Source organism: Dreissena polymorpha, chromosome 16 (assembly GCF_020536995.1).
Source record: "Dreissena polymorpha isolate Duluth1 chromosome 16, UMN_Dpol_1.0, whole genome shotgun sequence".
Taxonomy (NCBI): domain Eukaryota; kingdom Metazoa; phylum Mollusca; class Bivalvia; order Myida; family Dreissenidae; genus Dreissena; species Dreissena polymorpha.
In genome coordinates this window covers 11,147,920-11,161,126 of record NC_068370.1, presented here as the reverse complement: position 1 = coordinate 11,161,126, position 13,207 = coordinate 11,147,920, and positions in this window count along the sequence as shown.

Sequence of the window (13,207 nt, the reverse complement as noted above, 5' to 3'; positions counted from 1 at the left end):
AGGTGACGTCGACCCTAATTAAAATCAAGGGCCGAAACTAGATTAGCCCGACACGCAGCCGACGGGAGTTCAGCTTGCACTAGGTCGCTTGCGGGTGATAACTCTTATTTGTCCGAATGCGATCCTTAAAGATCCATACCCACTCGCCATGTAAATAATTCATAATGCGCCATTTTGGCTTAAGGTGACTTCGACCTTAATTAAAACACAGGGCCGAAACTAGATCAGCCCGACAGGCAGCTAACGGGAGTTCGGTGTGCACAAGGTCGCTTCCGGGGGATAACTCCTGTTTGTCCGAAAGGGGCCCTCAAATGAGCATACCCACTCGCCATGTAAATAGAGCATAATACGCTTAATAGGCTGTAGGTGACGCCGACCCTAATTTAAACCCCGGGTCAAAACTAGATCAGCCCGACAGGCAGCCATCGAGAGTAAAGCTTGCACTAGGTCGCTTCCGGGGGATAACAGCCGAAACTAGATCAGCCCGACTTTCAGCCGTCGGGAGCTCAGCGTGCACTAGGTCGGATCCGGGGTATAACTCTTGTTTGTCCGAAAGCTGCCGTTATAGGTGCATATCCACTCACAATGTAAATAGCTCATTATACACATAATAGGCTGTATGTGACGCCGACCCTAATTAAAACCTCGGGCCGCAATTAGTTTATCCCGATAGGCAGCCGACATGAGTTCAGCGTGCGCTAGTTCGCTTCCATGGGAAAACTCTTGTTTGTCCGCAAAGGGCCCTTAAATGAGAATGCCCACTCTTTATATAAATAGCGCATAAAACGCTAAATAGTCTAATGACACCGACATTTATAAAAAACCCGGGCCGAAATTAGATCAGTCCGAAAGGCAGCCGACGGGAGGTCAGCTTTAACAAGGTCGCTTCCGGTGTATAACTCTTGGTTGTCTTAAAGGGGCTCTTAAAGGGGCATACAAACTCGTTTTGGAAATGGCTTGTCAATAGCCTGCTAAACAGGCTGCATATTTTATCCTTTTTAAATTTTGCTAAAAATGCAAAATAGGTTGAGCATTTAGTATGATGCTATTTAGCCTGAAAAGGCTTACTCTTATATATGTTTCAATCTTTTTAATAAACTTTCGAAAAAGGCGTATTAAGGCGAATAGGCTTCTTATAAGGCTTAATAATTATGTTTCAACCTATTTAATTAACTCGCTAGGTAGACTGAATGGGCTGCTCAATAGGCTTTAAGTGAATAATAGGATGTTTGTCTCCAACTATTTTATAAGAGTTCTTTAAAGCTAAATAGACTGAATAGGTTTTCTAAATAGCCTAAATATGAGGTATGTTTCAACCTATTTCATATAATTGTTAAATAGACTAAATTAGCAGGAAAGGCTGCTTAATAGGCTTAAGAGGCTAAAAAGGATGTATGTATAAATACATGTACTTAACTTGCAATATTGGCTTTATAGGCGGAACATACTGCTAAATATGCTAATAAGAACGTTTTTTTCAGCATATGTACCAAACTTGCTAAATAGGCTTAATAGGCTGAAAAGGCTGCTTAATGTGCTAAATATGCTTAGTATGATGTATTTTCCAACCAATGTACTGAACTTGTTAAATAGTCTATATAGGCTGAAAACGCCTCTAAATTTGCTATATAGACTAAATAGGATGCATGTTTCAACCTATGTACTATACTTGTTAAATAGGCAAATAGGCTGAAAATGGTGTTAAATAGGCTAAAAAGGCTAAATATGATTCATGTTTCAACCTATGTATTAAACTTGTTAAATAGGCTAAATAGGCTGAATAGGGTGCCCAATAAGCTAAATAGGCTCATGATGATGCATGTATCAACCTTTGTACTTAACTTGCTAAATAGGCTAAATATGCTGAAAAGGGCACTAAATAGGCTAAATAGGATGCATGTTCCAACCTACCGGTATGTACTTAACTTGTTAAATAGGCTAATAGGCTGAAAAGGATGCCAAATAAGCTAAATAGGCTCAATATGGTGCATGTGTCAACCTTTTTTTGCACTTAACTTGCTAAATAGGCTATATAGGCTGAAAATGGTACTAAATAGGCTAAATAGGATGCCTGTGTCAAGCTATGAACTAGTTTTGTTAAAAAGACTAAATAGGCAGAAAATGGTGCTAAATAGGCTAAACAGGCTAAATAGGATGCATGTTTTAAACCTATGTAATAGACTTGTAAAAGGGCTGAATAGGAAGAAAAGGCTGCTAAATATGCTAAAAAGCCTAAATAGGATGCATATGTAAATCTATGTACTAAACTTTTTAAATAGGCTAAATAGGCTGAAAAGGGTGCTAAATACGCTAGATAGGCTGACTAGGATGCATGTGTCAACCTATGTACTAAACTTGTTAAATATGCTAAATAGGCAGAAAAGGATGCTAAATAGGCTAAATAGGATGCATGTGTCATCCTATGTACTTAACTTGTTAAATAGGCTTAATAGGCTGAAAAGGGTGTTTAATAGGCTATGTAGGCTAAATAGGATGCATGGTTCAACCCATGTTCTAAACTTGCTAAATAGGCTAAATAGGCTGGAGAGGGTGTTAAATAGGACAAATTGGCTAAATATGATGCATGTGTCAACCTATTTACTTAACTTGTTAGATAGGCTATATATGCTCAAAAGGTGCTTAATAAGCTAAATAGGCTAAATAGAATGTTTGTTTTAACCTATGTACTAAACTTGCTAAATAGGCTTAATTTGCTAAATAGGGTGCTAAATAGGCTAAATATGCTAAATAGGATGCATGTGTCAACCTATGTACTTTACTTGTTAAATAGGCTAAAAAGGCTGAAAAGGGTACTAATTGGGCTAAATAGGATGCATGTGTCAACCTATGTACATGTACTAAACTTGTTAACTAGGCTAAATAGGCTGAAACGGGTCCTTAATAAGCTAAATCGGATGCATTTTTCAACCCATTTACTAAACTTGCTAAATATGCTGAAGAGGGTGCTAAATAGGCTAAATTGGATTCATGTGTCAACCTATGAACTTAACTTGTTAAATAGGCTAAATAGGCTGAACAGGGTGCTAAATAGGCTAAATAGGCTTAATATGGTGTATGTTATAACATATGTATTGACCTTGCTAAATAGGCTAAATAGGGTGCATGTGTCAACGTATGTACTTAACTTGTTAATTAGTCCAAATATGCTGAAAAGGGTGTTAAATAGGCTAAATAGGCTAAGTAGGATGACAGTTTTAACCAATGAACTAAACTTGATAAATAGGCTAAATAAGCTTACTTCACACACGTTTCAGCTTGATAGGCAGTCGACGGCTGGTCAGCGTGCACTAGGTCGCTTCCGGGGGATAACTCTTGTTCGTCCGAAAGGGACCCTTAAAGGGGCATGCCCACTCGCAGGCAAAATGTCGCGTAATATGCTAAATAGGCTGCACCTGACTCCGATCCTAATTAAAAGTCCCGGCCGAAACTAGTTCAGCCCGATAGGCAGTCGACGGCTGGTCAGCATGCACTAGGTCGCTTCCGGGGGCTTGTTTGTCCGAAAGGGGCCCTTAAAGGGGCATTCCCACTCACAGTCAAAATGTCGCGTAATACGCTAAATAGGCTGCACCTGACTCTGATCCTAATTAAAATACCCGGCCGAAACTAGTTCAGCCCGATATGCAGTCGACGGCTGGTCAGCGTGCACTAGGTCGCTTCCGGGGAATAACTCTTGTTCGTCCGAAAGGGGCCGTTAAAGGGGCATGCCCACTCACAAGCAAAATGTCGCGTAATACGCTAAATAGGCTGCACCTGACTCCGATCCTAATCAAAAGTCCCGGCCGAAACTAGTTCAGCCCGATAGGCAGTCGACGGCTGGTCAGCGTGCACTAGCTCGCTTCCGGGGGATAACTCTTGTTCGTCCGAAAGGTGCCCTTAAAGGGGCATGCCCGCTCACAGGCAAAATGTCGCGTAATACGCTAAATAGGCTGCACCTGACTCCGATCCTAATTAAAAGTCCAGGCCGAAACTAGTTCAGCCCGATATGCATTCGACGGCTGGTCAGCGTGCACTAGGTCGCTTCCGGGGGATAACACTTGTTCGTCCGAAAGGGGCCCTTAAAGGGGCATGCCCACTCACAGGCAAAATGTCGCGTAATACGCTAAATAGACTGCACCTGGCACCGATCCTAATTAAAACTCCCGGCCGAAACTAGGTCAGCCCGACAGGCAGTCGACGGCTGGTCAGCGTGCACTTGGTCTCTTCCGGGGGATAACTCTTGTTAATTGTATGTTTCAACCTATGTATTAAATAGGCTAAATAGGCTGAACATGCTGTTAAATATGCTAAATAGGCTAATTAGGATGTACCGTATGTTTCAACCTATGTTCTAAACATTCTAAATAGGCTGAAAAGGCTGTTAAATAGGATAAATAGGCTAAATACGAGGTATGTTTCAAGCTATGGCTAAATAGGCTGAAAAGGCTGTTAAATAGGCTAAGCAGGCTAAAATACGATGTATGTTTCAACCTATGTTCTAAACTTTCTAAATAGGCTGAAAAGGCTGTTAAATATGCTAAATAGGCTAAATAGGATGTATGTTTCAACCTATATACTTAATAGGCTAAATAGGCTGAAAAGGCTGTTAAATATGCTGAATAAGCTAAATAGGATGTATGTTTAAGCATATTTACTAAATAGGCTAAATAGGCTGTTAAATAGGCTAAATCGGCTAAATAGAATGCATGTTTCAACCTATGTACTAAATAGGCTAAATAGGCAAAATAGGCTGAAAATGCTGTTAACTATGTACTTAACAAGCTAAATAGGCTGAAAATGCTGTTAAATAGGCTAAATAGGCTAAATAGGATGTATGTTTCAACCTATGTACTAAATAGTCTAAATAGGCTTACTAGGCTGAAAAGGCTGTTAAAAAGGCTAAATAAGCTAAATAGGATGTAGTACTAAATAGGCTAAATAGGCTGAAAATGCTGTTAAATTAGTTTAAATAGGCAAAATAGGATGTATGTTTCAACCTATATACTAAATAGGCTAAATAGGCTGTTAAATAGGTTAAATCGGCTAAATAGGATGCATGTTTCAACCTATGTACTAAATAGGCTAAATAGGCTTAAATGCTGTTAAATAGGCTAAATAGGCTAAATAGGATGTATGTTTCAACCTATATACTGAATAGGCTAAATAGGCTGAAAATGCTTTTAAATAGGCTAAATAGGCTAAATAGGATGTATGTTTCAACCTATTTACTAAATAGGCTAAATAGGCTAAAAAGGCTGAAGAGGCTGTTAAATTGGCTAAATAGGCTAAATAGGATGTTTGTTTCAACCTATGTACTAAATAGGCTAAATAGGCTAAATAGGCTAACTTCACACACGTAATAAATTGTTCCTTCTAGAACATTCTAATAAGTCAACTAATCCGTAATATGCCCGGACCTTGGTGACCAATGGAATGTACAAGTAGATTTTATGTAAATTAACCTGGGGATAAAATGCAGTGTTTTAATAAGTAATAAAACAAAGAATCTGCGGTTAGATTTGAAAAGAACTTGGAGAGTTGATACGTCTTCTTGACGTGGCAGCCATGTTGGCTGCCGCGCTGTAAAATTGTATTTCGTGTACATTAGCAAGCGTTGTGTTAAAAGAAATATTCGACAGATATAAATCTCGATGAAATCAGAAATGAACTTTGTTACTGTGTGTTATCAACGAACAACGTGTAATTACGTGACACGGTACATTTTATTGTGCGCAGTGCCAGGATCAACCTGAAGTGCCACTTCTTTCACGGGCCAATGGAGAAAAAAAAGCAGATGGAAACAACGGTCAGTGTTTTCATAAATTATGGCAAACAGGGGTTTATTTCAAATTTTATTAAGTAAAAAATAAAAAGTAAAAGGCGTCATGACAACGAAATTTTTAAGAATTGTTTTAAAGAATTTTACGTAGTTAGGTGTTGAAAAAATAATTAATCATGTACGGAGAAATTATGCAAGTATCAAAATAATACAGTTTTTCATTGATCAGTATTTTTTCTAAAATATCAGTTAATTGAGAATAAAATATATGAATAAGAAAGTATTTGAAATTTACATAAGTTAATGAGTTATAGAAATACTGAAATTAGATGCGCACAAATAATTGAGGGTATTTAAAGAATTTTCTAAATTTTTTTGTATTATTAGAATATATAATTATGTACGGACACATTTTGCATAATATAAATACATTTGTAATTGATGGTATTTTTTTAAATTGTTGATATTTTTGCAAGTTTTCATGAAATTCGAATGTTTGAGGAAATGAGAATATTTGAAGAATGTTTCATTAATTTGACATTATAGGAATACGGATATATGAGGCGTATACATTTTTATAATTAAGGAATTTTGAAGGCAGTTTAATATTTTGATATTATATTAAAGGAACTTATAAGGTAGGAATAAACATTAGAGAGTATCCGATTTTGACGTCATTTTATATAAGATATGAATAGAAACCTGCACATAAATGGGAATTTAGAGACGTACACAAAAAATCAGTATACTTGACTTATTGTATATTGTTTTATGCATTTATAGAATGAAGAAATAAGGAGGGTAAGCACAGTAATAAAAAAATAATGTTGATTGCGAATATGAAACGGGCAGACACACAAAAAAATATTATGTAAATATGTATATACGTAATTGTGTTTATTGCAAATGTATGTAGAGTATCGGTAATATTGAAGGTCTTGAGTAATTTTGAGTAAAAATTTAATGTGTTCTGTCACGAATACTGTGCAGTTAAAATATACTGATATATGCGCATTAAATTTCTGTTATAGAATAAACTCTATAAGGTACATAGAGGTTTATGAAAGCCTATCAAATGCGAAATGATGGAAGCCTACCATTTACTCATGGTGGAAGAATACTTATTGTATTAGATTTATGGGATTAGTTCATTAGGAGAACAAGACTTGAAATTTGAAGTATACCGATAAATGTTCTGGTATTATGAATGCATATATAAAAAAGTCTGCCCTTTTTCATCAAAATGTTCACAATTGTTTAGAGCGACGCGCGTATTTAAGAGCGCCCCGGTACATATGTCGATAGAAAAGGTCATTAAGTACATAATGATACACAGGAGATTTGTGATTTTTAAGATACGACAGCGATACGTCTGTTTATAGTGCAATAACCTAGGTAAATACAGTAGCGCATACCTGTCGCAAATTTACTGATAGCACGTACGTAAATTATCGAGCTGTTATGTAATGTTTAAAGGAGTGTTTGGATAGTAATAAGGGTTATAAAGGTCGTATTTACTAAGACCTTCTATTAAGTTGTCATGACGGTATTTAAGAATAACTTAAGGGGATGTTAATGAATGTTTGCCATGATTTTGAACAACTGATACTTATATCACCACAACGCAGATGAAAAATTGAGATTTGAAGACCACACCAAAGAAGAATGACATCGCGAAACAACGTCTTTCACAACGAATAAAATAACAAACAACGTGAAACGCATTAGACATCAGGGTGTTTACTCTCAAAGTGAATACCTGGTTCTATTGCTAAAAGAAGACCCAACGCCAGAAGTTTTAGAAGAACAACAAGTGACGCAACACTGGGCACAATAATTGTGACGTTAAACACTATAGAGTAGATGCAGCCGTTCAACTGTTTGACGTGCGTAGATAACGCATTTGGAATGATACTTCGGAGGCCTAAGACATCAAGGAGAACACTGCTATAGTTAATACCTCGTGAGCATTATGGCCAATAGAAGATCTTAATGTCCCGAGAGAGATGAAGACGCTGGGGCCATCAACAAACGTACAAACGACAACAAAAACAACAACAACGATGAATACAACACAAACGACAATCGACGACGAAAGTTAAACATCGGAAAGCAGAGCTGAATCAACAAACGCATTCCAATCGCCACGGACGAACATACAATCGGCTTATCTTCAGGACGGCGGCAATGACATTAAATAAACATCGTATTCGCCACGCGACGACTTCAACACTACATGGACGACACCATACGTATTGAAGGCCAACGACCAACAGATGATGTGCTCCACTACATACCGATTGACATTTATTTTGTATAACAATAACTAATGTTATCTATTTCAGCAGAGACGTTTGTAAAATAATAATAATAATCATATTTTTTTAAATATCATAAAATATTTAAAAAAATAAAATAAGAGGAAAGTTGTGTCATGTAACAGCTTATAACATATCGTTTATTCTTATGAGTTTATTCTTATGATGGAAATAAATAAGGGGATATTTCAATAATATGTATATGCACTGTTAAGATGAAGTTTGAGAATTTAATAATACATCTTTGGAGGTATTTGCATAAACTAAGACCTGATTTAAGATTTATTTCAATCAAGAACACAAATACGTTTACACCCAGGGTGGGGTATAATTGGGATCAATAAAATAAAAAGTCAATTAGATAAAGAATCGAAGGACCATATACTTCACAATGAGTTTCAATTAACGAAAGGGTCAGCATATAGACATGAGATTTGTATTACTTCACATAGTTATTGAAATAGCGTTGATAAATGGGTCATCGGAAAGTCTTAATTGCATTGGTTACACAAAACATTGCACCGACAAACACAGCAGTAAAACTTAAAATCAATATAAAGTAATTGGATTTTAGTGCATTTGGCAAGCAAATAAATACATGAATAGATTGTTCCTTCTAGAACATTCTAATAAGTCAGCCAATCCGTTATAAGCCCGGACCTTGGTGACCAATGGAAATTACAAGTAGATTTTATGTAAATTAACCTGGGGATAAAATGCAGTGTTTTAGTTAATAATAAAAAAAAGAATCTGCGGTTAGATTTGAAAAGAACTTGGAGAGTTGTCACGTCTTCTTGACGTGGCAGCCATGTTGGCTGCCGCGCTGTAAAATTGTATTTCGTGTACATTAGCAAGCGTTGTGTTAAAAGAAATATTCGACAGAAATAAATATCGATGAAATCAGAAATGAACTTTGGTGGTTACTGTGTGTTATCAACGAACAACGTGTAATTACGTGACAATTACTATTATTACTACTACTTACTACTACTACTTCTTATAACTAAAACTATTACAACTCAACAATCCAGACATGTAAATACCAGTCTAGATCCGGGTAATTGAAGACATACCAGGCTGAGCTTTTATTTAGATTGTAGATACTAGTCAACAGTCCTGGTAGTAAAATCGAACCTGGCTGGGTCTATGTTAAGCATATATATATATATGCCAGTCCAATGTCCTGATAATTAAAACATACCCGATTGAGCTTTTGTTTAGCATGTAAATACCAAGTTTCCGGGTAGTGAAAACATACCATGCTTACCTTAAATTAAGCATGTAGATACCAGCCCAGTGTCATTGTAGTGGGAACATACCAATTTCAGCATATGTTTACTACGTAGATGCCACTCAAGCATCCTGGTAGTGAAACAAACCAGCAAATGGCGTTTGCTATCCATGTGGGAACCAGTCCAATATTCTGAGAGTTCTAACAAGGTGGGTAAACAGTAAATACCAAATCTCAATGAAACAGCAAAATATAACTATTTCTACATGCGACCATTTAAATATTAAATCTATAGTATGCATGCATTTGTTATACAATAGTGGATATTAACACATATTCATTTCATGGCATTACATGTATACAATATTTAAATTCCAACTCTTTGCAACATGAGAGAATAACCCTTTGTCACGAAGATATCTCAATCAATTAACCAATAAATAAAATAAAATAAATCAATACGTCAGTCAGTCGGTCAGTAAGTCATCGAATTGATAAGTCAAGCAAGAACGTAAGCAAACAATATACAAATCAGTCAACACATCTATCAATCAATATATCAATCAATCCAATCATTAATCAATAAATAAATAAATAAATTCATCAATCAATTAATCAATCAATCCACCGATCAAAAATAATCGGTCATCATTAATCATTAAATGATCAATATATTATCGAAACATCAATCGATGATCAATATATAGATCGATACATCAATGAATCGATCGATCGATCTATCGATCTACCAATCAAGTTATTCGATTATATAGGTTGCGCGTTTAGCTTTCAAAACAGACACTTTATCTCACGTAACAAATATACGCTTCATTGTACAATGTCTTGTCATGTGATCGCTCAATCATTCTAGTTACATATGTAAAGACAGTTGCCACATTTGTGGATGCATACATGGGTTGTCAGGTTTTTGTCGAATGCCAAAAATCAATTGCATGGTTTTGACGTGGCCATTAAAATTTACATTTTACTTCTTACAGTTTAAAGAATCACATCTCTTCCATGAAGTATTTGCATAAATTAAAGGAAAATACACACATTCAGTTTAAGTACAATATGTTGTATTAAGCCCCGATATCGTATGTTCATCATCTTTAATGTGTTTTCCTTATTCAAATGTATTTTGTTTTCTGCCTTGGGACGTTCCGAGATCGTATCTGAGATATACAAGTTTTGAACAGTATTAACTTTTAAGTAAATGTTACACATTCTCATACACTTCTATTTTATGTCCGATAAAAGGATATTTACATCATTTAAGCCACGCTTCGGTTGAGATAATGAATTTTGTTTTTAAACATTATTTTGCTCACTCCTCGTTGCACAATAATAGTAACCAAGTCTGAAATCGTGTGTAATTGAACAATAAACCATCGGAAACCTTGTTTTGGGGTGACAGGTTAAGATATGCAAAGGTTAATATCATTTTTGTTTGAATGTTTGATGATTGTTGTAACGATTATATTCCAATAATATTACTTCTATTAAGCATTGAAGGTTAGTTGTGAACCTGGTGTGTATGCCATTGTAAATTGTCTGTCTGTCTGTGTGTCTGTCTTTCGGTATCTCTGTCTGTCTGTCTGCCTGTCTTTCTTTCAGTCTGTCTGTCTCGATGTCCGTCTGTATGTAAGTTTGTTTTTATGTCTGTCTGTTTGTATGTGTGTATCTTTTTCTAGTCACGGTCAATCAAGCGGGCGGGCGTGAGCTCGGTCAGTAAGGCGAACGGGCCTGCGCTCGGTCAGTCGGGCGGGTTATTTTCGTTTTAAGCACACATAAACCTGTCATTTTACAATATAGCTGTTCGTTTTATAGTATCGCTGATGTATTAATAGTTTAAATTTTAAATTAAGGTAAAGCGGTTCTCCAGTGTGTTTTATGTGAAATCTAATGAAGTATATTATATCTTTAAGCAATACATTAAACCCGTCAAATATAATGATTATGAGTATGTGATGTATTCATGGTATATCTACATTAATCGAAATGACTTACAAACTAAGTTCATGTAACATTGTTTATGTTTTTCGCCCCGAGATATAATATGGTAATCAGCGTTTACAGGTTTTTATATTCATATATATTTAAGTATGTACGATGACGTTTTTTAACGTATCGCATAAAAATGTTCGCACCATTAACTGATTCGATTCGATTGCCGAAAGTAAAGAGATTCTCACCATTGAATGCATTCATGCAAGATTTCAAGTAATGGCTTTTTTTGTTGAATATGTTGACGCAATTAAGAAAATATATTTTTTCAAGTCAGAAAGAGTTTGTAAATAAACCACTCACCGTCGTAAATCTTGTGGAGACGTGGGGTATTTCAAAATTGCTGGTAAGATCGCAATAAGTCTGTAAAGCCTTAAAAGTTACTGAACCGTTGTGTAGCCACTTTGATTACACTTCAAAAAATAAATTATGTTTTGAGGGTCGAGTATTAAACTGCTGTTTCTGATAAATAAATGCATGACAGCTACAATAGGTTAACGTCAAATGTAACATATATTTGAAACTAGTAAGACACTGTTTTATACAATCTAAGCGGAAAAACGGGGGAAAAGTTTTATAATTTGGCTGAATATGCTCTGCTACTTTTAGAATTTTTTTTTAAATACACACATATTGACTATAGCTAAACCCTACACGATATTTAAAAAAACTATACAGTGAACTTAATGTAAACTACTTTGTTTACATGTTTTAAAAATACAATAGTTTGTGTTTACTAAAACAAACATCTTGATGAAGGCTTTACACGTCTAGGGTAAACAAATATTTAACACGCTGAAAAGCCGTTTGTTTTGTTTGAAGTATGTGGAAATTTTGAAATTGACTTATGTCCGGCGCCCGTCATTGTAAGGTGTCGTTACCTATATTCTACAGAACAGTCCCCGATCCGCATTTGAATCCGATCTTTAGGGAACATTGTCATAATGTTATCTTGACGATATATATTCCAAGTATTAATCTGATTTACGTGCAACCATTTGTTTCAAACTAATCAAAGCTCAAGCAAGACCATATTGCAACTATCAAAGCCACATGTGATCAAACTTTGTCTGATTGTTGACACTTACTCATTGTTGATATAAAACCAAACTAAATTGTATAACGCAGTAAAGGCCGAGTGTTTACAATTGTGTTTAAATATCGGAATAGAGCGCCTGAACCGATGGTATAACGTCGGACTATTAATGCTGTATTTGAGTCTTTCGTTACATTATATAGCATTTAAAACAATTACATGTATTACCATAACAACTATTATGGTATTCACTATTTTGATACCGCTGCGGTATTCTTGAAAAAAGTAGCACTTCTATAAGACTATTTCCACTTCTGAGCATAATAGAATCTAGCAAGTATACACATTTACTTTTTGAAAATGAAATATGCACTGGACAACAAAATATTGTCCATGTTCATGCGGGGGTTTAACAGATGTGTTCAAATAGTTTAACGCCTCTGATCATGAAATGTCTCATGTTGTTTTGAGTTGCGTAATAGATGCTTTGCTTTTACTGTCGTGAACTTAACACTCTTCGACAATATGAGTTGACCCTCTGAATTATATTCAAGAACACTGACTGCCAGTATTTGTCTCGTGTGTAGCAATTGTGTATGTTAACAGTAAATACATATAAATCTGAATTTGAATTGATGTGTTCTTATGTTAAGATGTTTACAAAGTCTTTGCGGCGCCCTAATTTCTTTCTTAAATTTCCTACTGCCAGGACGTAGGACTTACCACAACCATATGCGGGTATTAAACGTTGTTCATAAATGTAACCCAGTCAGAAAACTCCCCGACCACAATAGGCATTGAACACAGGATCACCCGGTCAGACAGACACTCTACCGAGT